General features: G+C 37.7%; 1 pseudogene across 1 annotated transcript; it reads right to left on the bottom strand.

Moving 5' to 3' along the window:
- Positions 1-10,029: 10,029 nt before the first annotated feature.
- Gm5646 (predicted pseudogene 5646) lies at positions 10,030-13,945 on the bottom strand (annotated as a pseudogene). The gene is made up of 3 exons (NR_165457.1): positions 13,915-13,945; positions 12,586-12,696; positions 10,030-10,820 (listed from the first exon to the last, which is right to left on the bottom strand). The product of NR_165457.1 is annotated as a predicted pseudogene 5646 (transcript).
- Positions 13,946-14,980: the final 1,035 nt, after the last annotated feature.

Genomic DNA, 14,980 nt, shown 5'->3' with positions numbered 1-14,980 from the left:
AAAATAAGTGATGTCACTATTTGCAAATAGATATATCCAGTAGTAGATATATCCAGTGATGTTCCAATTTTTTTAATAGATTTTTTCACAGAAGGCATCAAAGGAAAACAGCTTCTAGGTTAGTGGTAATTTATTGTGTTCATTATTTTCTGAGTGTACTGATACTGTCTGGTGTGAACTTATGTGCATGCTATCACAAGCTTCTGCATCACAAGAAAGGACATGATGAATGCAAATTATTTCAGAATGAATACTTCAAACTCATATTCTGCACATTGTTCTCATGTGGGGCTTTGATAATTATCATCTACTGCAAGAAATAGCTTATATGATATTAGATGACTAAGGAAGTAAACTATGAATAATTAAGATTTAAATTGAGAGTCATCTTAGTTCAATTATCAGAATATTAAAAATATGTTTACCCTCCATCAATACCATATCAAATATAATGTACCTGTCCACTTAAGTAGTCATTTATATGTTTTTCATCTTGAATTGAACCCTGAGTTTGGTATAAGTGTCGTTTGTTACTCCCACAAGCTTGTTGACACTTACACCAGTATGTCTTCCAGGAAGTTCATGATCTTTCAGCTATGTGGTTTTGTTGGTTATAGTTCTTCTGTTGTAACTATCCCAGTATCAAATGTAGTATGATCAGTAGTTAGTAGAGGTACAAATGAGTCAAACTGAAAAAAAAAACTGCTTCAGAGACATCTCCAGAAAACCACAACCAAGCAAAATTCAGAGTTGTTGTGCACAGTCTCAATGGACATATCTACACTCTAGCATTTATGGTTCACAGAATGTTGGTGAAAATGGAGTGGAAAGATTGTAGTAGCAAGAATATCATGGAGTTAGTAGTGAAACTGTGTCTCTAAGATATATCAGAAGACATACCAATAAGATCTCACCACCATTACTGCCCAAATATGAGATTAAGGATAATGATACCAAGGAGAGCATGTCAAATTAGGAAGAAACAAAATCATGAGGCCTCAACTCTATAAAACATCTCACAGGAAAGTCATGAATGCTAAAATTGAGAGAGGTTATGTTATCCAAAAAGAAACCAGTTCCAAATGATCAGCCTCAAAATAATTCACATAAAAGACATTCATTACAAGTAATGAAAAGCAATGTGTGTGCGAGTGTGTATATATTCATGTGCATATGTGTGTGTGCTTGTGTATCCATGTGTCTGTGGCAGTATGTCTGTGTGTCTGTATGCATGTTTAAGCATACAGTAACAGGTAGTATGAAAAGAGAGTAGGGATTTGTCTAAGAGAGTTAAGGTCTATCAGAAGGATTTGTTAGGTGGAAAGGAATTAAAAGTATACTTTTAAAACTAAATGTAAAAGTCTGTATTCTTAAATATTCAAAAACATTGCATAGAATGAATGTATTCATTTATGTCACCTCTCAAGTTTAAATCCTGTCAAATTAATAATTTAAACTGACCTGTAATCTCTAGAGATATAAAGCAATCACTAATACTCTCATGACCAAATCAAGAAAACAAAAACAGTCACATTAAAGGCAGATTTCTATGAGAAGTTCACAGAAAAGTTATTGCTAATAATCTCCAAATTTATCATAACATGAATACTGAATAAATGTATTTTAATAATTTTTGCTATGCCACTGTTGTTCCAAACCCATACCACACAAATTCCAACAAAAATTCCAAAGTTTCCTATGTATATTGATGCAAATATTTTATCCAAATGTTTTGTAAATGAATAATAACTTGTCAAACATATTATCCACTGTGTTCATGTTGGCTTCATCACAGAGATGTAGAGAGGGTTCAAAATATGATGTGTCCTGACTGAATAGAGGTGCAAGAGAAATACCTCAACATAATAAATGCAATGTACAGAAAGACCACAAATAACATAAACTCAAATGGGGAAACACTGTGGATGGAGAAAATAAGATATTCCATGATGGCATGTGATTGAAATAATTATTCACAAATCCAGACCAGTAGAAGGTAACACAAGGACAACTCCATACAAAGAATGCTAAGTGTAGCTATAATACAGGAAAAGTTCACACCAGCACATCTAAGATGGAAGAACACACACACACATACAAACAATAAAAACATCGAACAAACAAAGCAAATAACAGAAAAACAAAAAAGAGGGAAGGAGAGAAACTTATATACTGTTGTGTCCGGACAGCAGATCACAGGTCTGGGTTCTAGCTTGGAAAGGCATTTTGGAAACCTGGAAGAGAAGAGGGGTTAGGCGGGGGAGAAAAAGATGCATCTAAGACAGTCATTCTGATATAAGCTCAATTTTACTATTCCACAAGCAGTCATGAAGCAGGGAAGGGGGCCCGATTCCCCCCAAATAATCTTGGAGTCCAGTAGAAGGGTGACCACGTGTACGGCTCTGGAACAGCAAAGCGGCTGGCTCCAGTAGTGGGCATGGCAGAAAGACTGAGTGGCAAGCTCCACCCCTAAGCAAGCAGGTTTCAGGCTTGGGGAGGGGAGACTACAATATACACATGAAAACACATTTTAATCATCAACAAAATAAAAAGAATGACCAAAAACCAACGACAATAAAATAATTAGCAATCCTTGGCCTTTAGTATCTCTATTCACCAATAAATAGACTCAGCTATTAGGATGGAAATGATATGAGGATCCATTCTTCAGTTCCATACAAGAAACACACATGGGCATGTGAAAGAAATTCAAATCTTTGACTCAATTTCATTGATCAATGTGATTGTTATTACTGTAATAGCCAGCTGTTTCTTTTTTTTTTTTCTTAAATAATGATCTGTAACATTTTGAAGTAAGAGATGCTGTTAACTCCAGAATTCTATTTATTGTACAGGATTGTTGTAGCTATGTTGGGCTTTTTATTTGCTTTTCTATATGTAGTGGAAAGTTATTCCTTCAGGTTCTATGAATAATTCTGTTGAAATTTTAATGAGAATTTGTTGATCAGTGGGCATGGGGGAATGAAGGGAGTGAGAGAAAACCCATGTCCCCCCAGGGTTCCAGAGCTCTGGGCAGGCTGACACAGAAGGCTGCCACACAATTTCCATGTGGCCCCAGTTGATATCTGGATGTGAGAAGCTATATGTGGACCCCAGCTCGTCTTGTGATGGACAAAGGGCAGTCTTACATAACAAGTTCTTGGTCTCGAACAGCCCAGACACTGTTGGAAACCTTGAAAGAGCTGAGAACAAATGAGGGCACCATGGGCAGCTCGGTTATTCCTGGGTCTGAAGGTAGGTGAGTGCAGGGAAAGAAGGGAGTCCTGTGTGGTTCCCAGTAAGTAGAGACTCCTTGGTCTAGTCTGTTGCTGGAACACAGGAAGGCCTTCTGGCAGGAAGTTAGATGCAACTTGTTAGGGAAAAGCCTGTACTATATTTCAAGCATGGCGGGACTTGATGAGCATAGATAGTGTATGGTTTTAGAGCTTAATTGTAGAAAGACAGGAAAGAGAGAAGGTAGAAAGATGGAAAGAGGTTGGCCATGGCCATGTGAAGAGAGGGGGGAGGGAGTGAGGGAGAGAGAGGAAGGAGGGCTAGAGAGCAAGAAAGGTGAGAGCTTAAAAGAGAACAAGGCCTGACAGTGGTGGTGCACTCTTTTAATCCCAGAACTTGGGAGGCAGAGGCAGGAGGATTTCTGAGTTCGAGGCCAGCTTGGTCTACAAAGTGAGTTCCAGAACAGCCAAGGCTATACAGAGAAACCCTGTTTTGAAGAGAAAAAAAAAAGAGCGAGGAGTGGGCTGGACTATCTTGCTGTTGTCAGGTAACTATCGGGAGGAACATACCTGGCTGTAGTCAGGTTACTGTGAAGGTAGAGTCTAGCCAGCATGCCAGGAGCTTGGGACATTGTCTGTGTGACTGATAGTGACACATCTCTCCTGCAGGGGCTGTGGAGGGAGTAACTTCTACAGGAGCCAGGGATCCAGGAAAAATGATTGAACAAATTCTGTCCCATGTAGGTCGAAATCACCACCCATCGGGTTCCTCAGGGTCCTAGATTTCTGCTCTACTGGAGACCAGGCTGTTTGTGTGCAGCCCACTGCTCCACAGGAATTGTGTTTTGTCTGAAAATTAACTTTTGAAAAAATGGACATTTTTAAATAAGAAAATCCTTCTGATGCATGAGGATGGAAAAATATTCCATCTTCTGATATCTTCTTCAAATTCCTCCTTCAAAGACATGAAATTCTTGTCATCCAGATATTTTACTTTCATGGTTATACTTTAAATAAGATGTTTTATATTATTTGAGGCCACTATAAAGGACCCTAATTTCTTTCTCAGCCTTTTACTAGATATCTAGGACTGATTATGATTTCTATGATTTTGAATTTTTATCCAGCCACTGTACGAAAGGTGTTTGATAGATTGAGGAGCTGTGTGATAAATTTTCAGTGTTCTCATATATACACTATCTTATCATTTCCAAATAGCTGAACTTTGACTTCTTTCTTTTCAAGTTTTATTCTAATTATCTCTTTTAGTTGTCTTTTTGTTTTGTCTTAAGGTTCATGTGTATTGGATAGGTAGGAAAAGAGGATAGCCTTTTCTTGTACCTCATTATAGTGGAATTGCTTTATCTTTCCTTCCACTTAATTTTATTGGTTATTGACCTGCTTTTTGTTGTCTTTATTATAAATAGGTATTTGCCTTGTATTCTTTATCTCTCACTTTCTTCATGACAGGGTTTTGGATATTGATAAAGCCATTTCAGCATTTAGAAAATCATGAGTCTTCTTCCTTCCTTCCTTCCTTCCTTCCTTCCTTCCTTCCTTCCTTCCTTCCTTCCTTCCTTCCTTCCTTCTTTCCTCCCTCCCGGCCTCTCTCTCTCTCTCACTCCCCCTCTCTCCATATCTCTCTGTGTCTCCCTCCCTCTCTCCCTCCCTCCCTCCCTGCCTCCCTTCCTACCTCCCACCCTTCTTCTCTATCACTCTCTTTCTTTCTTTCTTTCTTTCTTTCTTTCTTTCTTTCAGGTTCTCTATATGATGGATCACACTGATTGATTTTCCTACATAGAATCATACTGGTATATCTGTATTGAAGCCTCACATGGTGGGTGATCATTTTGATGTGCTCTTGTATTTGCTTTGCTAGGATTATAGTGAGTATTTTTATATCAATGAGGTTTTTTGTTCGTGATAAATTGGTCTGACGTTCCCTTTCTTTGCTGAATCATTTGTGGTTTAAAGCTTATGCTAATTTTGACCTCATAAAATGTATTTTGCAATGTTTCTTCTGATTCTGCAAATCTCATCTTGACAGTGAGTGTTCTGTTAACATAACACAATCTAGAGTCATCTGAGCAAAGTGCCCCTCAGTTAATAATATTTCTTTATGATAATTGACTATAGAAAATTTGGTTGAGTCCTCTCTTGAAGAATGATTAATATGGAAATTTCAAGCTCTCTGTGGGCACTGCCAATATTGACCAGGTGGTGCTGGTTAGTACAAAAAGGCAAACTAAATACTTATGGATTTCAACACATTAATCATCATTCCTTACTGGTTGTTGTTTCAGGTCATGCCTCCAGTTTTCTTCCTTGATTCTCCACAAAATTTCCTGGTGTCTGCATCCAGTACAAAACCCCAATTGTAAGCTCCATTGGAGGAAACCTAGCTAAGTATATAGAGATTATATAGAGAAATTGTTTGCAGGCAAGTCAATAACTTGGTGTCCAGTGCCTCCTATTCTGAGGCCTCCCCCAGGTCACACAACCTGCCCTACACTCCCATGTTTAGTACTCCCAAGTATAAACCCAATTCTTTTGAGTGCACACTCACAGTCTTTTTGGCTCCATCAACTGATGGTCTCACCATAACATTCCCCCCCCCCCCATGTCAACCTTTCTGGCCATGTTTTCCTCCAGTAAAACATGTGCTCACTAAGCTTTTCTTGGTAATTTCTGACATGAGCAAGCCTGACTGTGAAAACTTCAAACCCTAGATCCATAGGTTATATGTCCAATGGCCTTCCTGATAATCTCCAATAATCCAGGAACATCAGTGAATTGCATGTTATTATCATGTAGCCCCCTTGGCACATTTTTATGGTGTGCTCTTTCCCCAGTCTTGATCAGTCTAAACAGGCCTTAAGCGTTTGCCACAGCTGGACCTTAATGACCTATGTAGAATCTTCTGCCTTGCTATACCTGCAATTTCCTCCAGGAGTAGCCTTCCCACTGTGCTTCCTTTGCAAAATAATCCTGCTGAAACAAAAGATGGATTCTGTTGGCTCTCCCTATATAAATACAGTGCTAAATATTAAACTTTAAGACTTGATCAGAAACTTTCATGTTGGCTTCCCCCTTATCTCTCATTCCATTTCTTTTTCATTTTCAGCACCCCTTTCAGGTAGACCCAGTTCATCCATGACTGCTGGATAGCTTTATTGTGGTATGTTCTACAAGAACCAAGAACAGCTGTTTCAGATACATTCTTCTAAACAAAGGTCTATAGATACTCAACTTTTACTCTTGACATTTCCAAATGCTTACCCAGCATACACAGCTCTTTACTCTCATGGCCACATCCTATCCTGTATCATTGTTAAACTTTTTCTCTCATAGATATGTCAGAACAAATTCCCATGCATAATTACCATAATCTGAGTCATGGATCTGGGTGCTTAGGTGAATGAATGTTTTTTTCCTGGTGCTATTCTCCTGAAGATTGTGTACCATGACCACCAAGTCACTGCCAGCTCTAACTTTGGCCAGATAGCTCCTACAACATCTTTCCAAAGTCAGATATATCAAGGAACAAGCACACTCATACCATGTCACTTTGGAAGCTCTACATCTAGATTCACAAATTGCACAACAATTTGGTGTGCTGGTGCTCAAAACTCATCCTCCATCTTTATGGCCATACTCCCTCATTGTCTACCTTCAGATGTTCAGGGTAGAACTTTAACATTTTAACATTGTGGGATCCAAAGGGCATTTCCCCTAGACCTCCACATTGTCCACAGTTACCCATGTTTGTAGATTTAATTCCCTGATGTTCCCTTTTAAATACATACTGAACTGTTTAATACTTATAGAACTCTGCCATTTCCCTTTTCCCAAGACTTCTTTTGAATAAACACATTGTTATTCAAAATTTCCCTGGGATCCCCACCAATCCCTTATCTACTCTCCAAGAGATAACTCAGCTAAGTCAAGCCTTTAATGAAACTTTATCCATTTGCAGCCAGATATACTCTTGGTTTTGCCTAGTTGCTAAAAGTTTATGTCACCCTATAGCCTCATGACTGCACACCAAGTCATACTTATGGTCAATATACTACTGCAACAGTTTTCATGTTGTTTTTACAAAGAAAACCTTTCACATCTTTCCTATTGTTTACTTTCTAGCAGTGCTTGCATATCTCTAACACTGCTTTGATGGGGGAGCTTTACAAATGCTTATATGGCAGCACCATCCCCATCATTCCACTCCTACTCTATGACCATGAAATTTCTGAAATAAATTTTTACTGTGAGTACCCTGAAGAAATCACACCTGTTTAGTTTTCCAATTTGCAAATTAATATCTAGATGCACAGAGAATATCAACTATCACTGATGAATCACCACTGAACTGAATGGTCACTGGAAACACATACTCACATATAAGCACAAAACCAACAATTAAACACACAAATACACACACACACACACACACACACACACACACACACACACACACAAAACACAAACACTTCCATAAAATGTTTCACTTTGTTTGCACAATTCATATATCAATTTTTCTTTGCTATTTTAAAAGAACATTAAATTTTTGATGCTACTACACTCATGCTCAGTGTTAGCTCTGGTCAGTCAATTCACATATTGTTTTTTTCCTGGAGAATGCCTTCACAATCAATCCTGCCTGTGCTATCTCAATCTTCTCAGTTTGATTTCTGGATATGTAGCTCTCACAACCTCTATACCTTGTATAATGCCCTGAACATTTCCACGAGTGTCATTCTAGAACTCTAAAGCCTAGGATTTTGACCTCTCTACCATCGGGCTATTCTAGACCTTATTAATTTTTTTGCCATAATTTTCCAGATATTTTACAGGAAAACATTAATGTTAGAGTCATTTCCAATGCCAATTGTCTAGGTCCTATATAGCTGGAATCCTCATCATTAATTCCCCATGAAAATAAGCATTCCTCATATCATGCACACATGGCCTAGCATCACGATGAAGGAAAGGGTGATACATAGATTTGATCATGAACTGCAAATAACTTAACATAAATTCACACACTAGAGCCATTTCTACTTTTCCCAGTCAAGGCTCCTTGACAAGAGAGCTCTTGCACCATCATTCTCTATCATTCCTGTAACCAACCCTACAAGTACCATCTTCACAAATTCATTTCAGAGTTTTGAAGAAAACATAAGGCTCTAAATTTCTTGATAATGTTCTCCAAATTTTCTCCAGGTATGGCCATGGAAATTGCCACTTGCCTTCCTCTAGTGACACAGCTATTTTATGGGGTTTCTCCACTGAGTTTTCACATGCTGATGCTGATAAAAGGACATTACAATTAAAAACATTGCTCTGCAAGCACACACTGTTAGAAGAGATTCATATAATGAGCTGGAAGGATATATGCTAGAATTATCCAAATACCACCCTCACATTTTATTGTGTTCTTTACTTTCTTGACATTAACCCCAGGTGTACATATAGCTGGTCTATCTCCAAAATTCAGGAACAAAATATGGATTCACTCATGAAACATCATTTTCTCTCTGAGGTTTTTTTTAACCATTTTCACTTTCCCAAAGTGTCTTGCAGCACAATGCATGGAAAAAAAGAGCATGTGTCATCTCTACAACAGGAGGCCTAGTTATATGCCTGTGGTTTCTGGTCCACATATCCCTGGTAAGTTTCTTCAATAAAGCCCAGGTGCACCAGGAACACCTGGTACACTCTTGATTTTTGAGCACAGATAAATGCTGGCTTTGTCTGCTGAATTCTGGACCTTAAACACTAGAGCCATTCCCTTATGTCCAAGCCTACTTAAAGATAAGAAGATGATGCACTGAATTGGTCTCTCCTTGGTATTTTTTTTACCATTAATTAATCTTCTATGATGTGTGGGAGGCACTAATCAATGAGTTTATCAGAATGTCTTTATAATGCATTTCATTTAAATCAGCCTTCAGCAGAATAATGTAAGGGGTTTTCTATGCCTATCCAATTTCAACCTCCTTTCCAATTCAGCATATGTTTTGGGTTCTGTGTCATGGAATGGGTCTTTAATACATTTAAATTATGTTGTTTACACACATAACATTTGTTACACTATCATATGAATATATCTGCAAGAAAGTCCCTGTTCTAGTTCACAGGATTTGCAGCTCTTTGATATTGACAATAGGAAGTAGTCTAAATTTCATTAATATGCATGTAGATCAAGAGGAATGAAGCTTGTATTTGGCAGGAGCTCCATTTCTTCATGTTCAATTATGTAAGAAATAGTTTCCTTCCCAATAGGGTCATACTTACATAAAATTGTAGAGAATCATGAATGGAATTGGAACAGCTATTTTTCAGGAAGCATATTGTTTATGGAACCCTATTCACCCCTGGCTTAAAGTAATATATCCCATTCTGTTCCACTGCAGTTTATTAGAGGCATAAGATGTGTAGTCTGGGAGTTATTTCACCCATTTAAGTTCCTTGCATATATTTTCATAATTAATAATGTGCTTCTTTAATGGATCCCCATAAGAGTTTATAAAAGCTTCCCAGTGTTTTCTGTACCTTAGGTTCTCCACAAAGGAATGAGATTATATTGCATTCCTTAAGCATCAACTACCTTATGAAAATATTTCACCAGGGATTTGCTTTGTTTATTTTTGCAATATGCATTACAGATATACATTCTCTTACTACTGCTTGTTGGCAAAATTTGAGCAAATTATCATAGCCTTTAGACCTTGAAAATTAAAAAGCTAAGGGATATAGAGGAAAAAGTAAGCATAAACACAGCTTGAGAATCAATTGATGCTTGGTATAGAACAAATTTATTTAGAATGAGTTGAGAACTACATGAGTTTCCTGTAGGAAGAGGAAACTTCTTAAAGAACATTCTCACAAATGTTGGAAATCCAAAACTTATCACTTCACGCATCTAGAAGGCCCATTTTGGAAGCATCATTGGCCTTCACAGGACGCTTTAGTTTCAAATCGCTTATCTCAGAGAGAAACATGATCACACCAAAGAGTGACATGGTGGCTATAAGGAGGCCTACTGGTAACACCACAGTTAAATGTTTGCTTGTTAAAGCTTCTTTCTTAACAGGAAAATCAGATGGAAAGTCAAGAGTGGTGTGGCCATAAAAATCTACCATGTGGTTCCAGATCACAGAAACAAATGTGAACATGCTGCTAACAGACAAAATTAAGGCAGAGATCTTGTAGCAATATATCTGCATCTCCACTAGTGGGTCCTTCATGAAGCTGATCTTAATGGCTATTACACTGAAAACCAGAACCACAGGCTTCATCAAAATGGCCCATGTTATCAGGTTCTGTGCATACATAAATTCAGTTGAAATGTTCCAAGTTGAATCAATAGGGGTGTATACCAGCATCTTGGTTAGTGTTCCAGAGATGTTAAACTGCTGAGGGTAATATGCTTCCCACAGTCCAAAGGACACAAACTGCACAACATTGTTGTCAAATTCCCATAGGCGCCAGCTTAAGCTGCTTGCAATGAGTATTTCAAAGGCAAAAGCTGCTAAGCTGTTAAGGAGGACACTCAGCTTGTAGATGCAGTCCTTCTCATTGATAAATCTGTAGATGACATTATTAAACAAGTATAAAGTCAAATAATAACACAAAAGAATCTGGGAAAACTATAGTCACATTACATCAAGCACTAAGATCTCATAACCAGTCTATGATTTCACATAGTTACATTTCCATGAATTAGTGTTTACCATACCACAAGTAACAATATAAGAAGCCTGGAAATCCATGACAATCTAAGGAATACTGTCTTTAAGTTGTTTTGGTCAAAATGTTGTGTCTATCAACTACTGAAATGTAACTTTATATTAACTAAGAATTTTAACCCTTGGAATTAATAGTATAAAAATAATTTGTATTATCATATGTAAGGTGAATTTAATGCACAAATGCAATAAATACATGGAAGCAACAAATACAAGAATGCTCAAATATCATTTCTAAATTATATTATAGGACTATCAGGTGACTATTATAAACTAAAGTGTGCTGAAAGAACATGAAAAATGAAAACTAATTGATATGGCATAATGATGTATGCACAGATTCCATATATGAAACATGTATAGTCTTACATATGTATATAGGCTTTGATAGATACATGGTCATGAACCCATACACTTGCATACAGGAACAGATCAAAATTGAATGCCAAAAGGAACTCTATGCAGAAAAAATTAATAGTGTTGAATGTCTTTGTGGCATATATTTTTTGAAATGTGAAGATATTTTAAAAGCTATACATTTTTTTAAAGATTTATTTTTTTATTATATGTAAGTACATTGTAGCTTTCTTCAGACACCCCAGAAGAGGGAATTAGATCTCATTACGGATGGCTGTGAGCCACCATGTGGTTGCTGGAATTTGAACTTCAGACCTTGTGAAGAGCAGTCAGGTTCTCTTACCCAATGAGCCTTCTCACTAGCCCCACAAATTTTTAATTAAGAGAACAGTGACAATGAATTTCAAAATATGTATATATCTATGTCATAGCTACTTCTCAGTGAAAGAGTGATTGCTGCTCCTGAGAAAGGGCCTGAAATCATTCTTCAGTGCCAAAGTCTGAAATCTACACATAAATCAGGAAGACTTGTTGAAATATACATAATTTAAACATAATGTATTCAAATGTCCATTTTCAGATAATGAACTTTATTTGATTGTTGCATGTATACTATACTGACTATCTTTTGTCTAACTTTTTGCAAAAAATAGACTCCATTTTTAATGTATGCACAAATTCATTTAGATCTGTACCAAATTAAAACTTTGGATATAGTTAGTGTTAATGCTCCTAGAAAACTGTGAACCAAGGGATTCCATGGGGTACTTGAAAAGAAAACCACGGGGGGAACTGTTTGTATCTACCAGATATGTGGTATATTTCATTGTCACTGTACATGTAGATGTTTTGAGGGTACTAAAATCAGGATCTAGTTGCTAGGAAATCTTCCCTCCCAGGCACCCACTCTTTAAAACTTACTAGGGAATGTGCTTCCCTATTTGGAGAAGATAGTATCTGTACCACTTGAAAAGTTATAGCAGAGAGATAGGATTTCAACTGATGGTATCTTCAGTAATAGCCTGTTCAAATTTTCTTACTTGCCAAGGTAAATCTGAGCTAGTGGACTGCAGGAACATTGAATATTGATTTACAACCAGACAAAGGTGGAAAACGTTGCTATGCCACACAGATGAGCTAGTCCAGAAGGATCAGGTTCTGCCTAGGTCTGAATCCCATGGAGTAGATGTATATCTTTCATACAGACCCATTTTGAAACCTTCTATTCAAGTTATGCAATGTTTTACCTCCGTGTATCAACGGTGAGTTGATCCATTAGAAAGATGCTGTGATCATTAATATCTTTGAATTAACAGGAAATGTTGAACAGAAGTGAAGTCACACGGGAGGTGAATCACCTTTAGGAAGAGAAATTCTGTTAGGCAGAAATTTCAACTCAGAACAGTGTCTCACCAACCAACTGCTGACTCACACAAACCTTTACAATTCTGTCCTACTTTTGATTAGTTGGAGCCTCATTTATAAACTTCACAGAGTTTAAACGATCTGATATGCTTAAACCTCCAGTCAGATCTGCACAATCATTATGCCCCTGTTATATATAGGAAAAGAGTGAGTCTAATTCACCTATTCATTTTCAGGAAATCATACAGGTTTAATAGCACTAGCAGAAGAGCTCTCTTACGCAAGCATGGCTTCCACACACTTGATATTCTCAGATGTACATTTTTGGAAATTTTTATTAGCAAATTGCTAAAACTTAGGTCAAGTGCCTTTTTTGCCTTCTTGGTCTTGTGAAATGAAAAGGTATTACTAATAACTAAATAAAATATCAAATCATTGTGTGGGGCATTGAACTATGGACAGTCTGGTTTCCAGTAGAGCTGAGGTCTGAACCCTGGGACCCGATGGTGATAATTCACCTATATGGGATGGAAGGAATTCTCTCATGTCTCCTGGAACTCTGGCTCCTGTCGAAGTTACTGTCCCCCAAACCCCCACAAGAAAAGCATGGTTAATAGTCACATAGGCCATATCCCAAGCTTATGACCTTCAGGATAAACTCCTTCACAGTTACCTAACAAAAGCACACCATAAGAGGGGTTTTTGGCCCCTCCTCACTCTCTTGCTCTCTTGCTCTTATTCCTCTTACTGTCCTCTCTCCTTTCCTCTCACTCTCTTACTCTATCTTTCTCTCTAGCCTTTCTTCTCTCTTTCTCCCTTTTCCCCTTCTCTTCTCTTGGCCATGACCACCCCCCCCATCTCTCTTGCTACCTTTTCTTTCTCCCTGCATTTCTACAGTAAAGTTCTAGAAACATAGACTGTCATTGTTCATGTGCTTACTCTTCCCTGCTTGGGAACCTTTCTCCCTCAGGCCCATAGCCCCAGGGCACAGGGTGTCACCATGGGGCTCCCTGCTTTTGAGGGCTGCCCCTTGCTCCCCTTCTCCCCAGTGGGGTCAGTGGCTTAGATGCCTATCTTGGCAGAGTAGAAAGCATCTGGCAGCTCTCTAGTGTCTGCCTGCTCAGAGCACATGAGGGATTCTGGCCAGACATGGGCTATCCTCCCTTCCTCCTCCTCCTTCCCCATCCCCTTTTTAGTTCTCACATACTTGCCTTTACTTTTCATTGAAGTGCAAATGTTAGTGACTGCCTAATGTTAGAGACTCACTTTAAATAGTTTTATGTTTCCAAGACTACCAAAGTGAATGGCTCATTATGACTCAGAGTTAAGATACAGTCTTAAAGGGCCAGTGATGCTAATGCTCTTCTCATATGTGAGAATGTTTAGGGAAATATGTTTTTCACTTTTAATTTAGAAAGATTCCTCATAGAGTATAACTTGATGGATTTTCCCTTTGATATTTCAAGATCCTTCCACATCTGCATACTCATCCAACTGTAGATCAATTTACTCATGACACCAAAACATAAAAAAATCTCATAATCCAGTTAATTAAAATGGGAAAAACAGGAAATCCATAACTATACAAACAAAATCTGTGGAGATTTAAAATAAGTGATGCAACTAATCCCTATCATGATCCCTTTTCTGGAGTGCAGTAGATGTAAAGAGTGATGTTCTTTTGGTGAAAATAACTTTCTTTTTTCTATAAGGCATAAACTGCAAATAGCTTCTAGGTTAGTGGTGATTCACTGTGTTCAGTAGTTTGTGTTAGTACTATTATTGTCTTGTGTCAACTTGTGTGAATACTGTCAACGTTTTCTGAATGACAGGAAAGGGCATGATGAATACATGTCATTTAGGATTGATTACTTCAAAGTCTCTCATGCTCTCCACATTGTTCAGTTGTGGGTCTCTTTGTTAGTTATCATCTACTGAACAAAAAAAGCTTATGCAATGTGTACTGAGTAAGGCAGTTATATATGACAAAATAGTATTAAGAGTGAACTAATATCAACATTCCCTGATCTAAATATTAGGAGTAGATTTCCCCTATAGCAATGAAATATCTAATATCAGGTGCCTGTCCACATAAGCAAGGTTATTTACAAGATCTACTAATACTACTACTTGAATTGGACCCTGAGTTTAGCATAAATGTTGCATGTTACTCCTATAACATTTGTGAAACTTACATGGGTGTATCATCCAAACAGGTCACTGTAGTTCTAAGAACTTGCATCTCTGTGTTCTTGCTGGTTATTATTATCCTGACTT

This window comes from Mus musculus, chromosome X (genome assembly GCF_000001635.26).
Source record: "Mus musculus strain C57BL/6J chromosome X, GRCm38.p6 C57BL/6J".
Lineage (NCBI taxonomy): Eukaryota > Metazoa > Chordata > Mammalia > Rodentia > Muridae > Mus > Mus musculus.
This window is presented reverse-complemented; position numbering and strand designations above follow the sequence as displayed.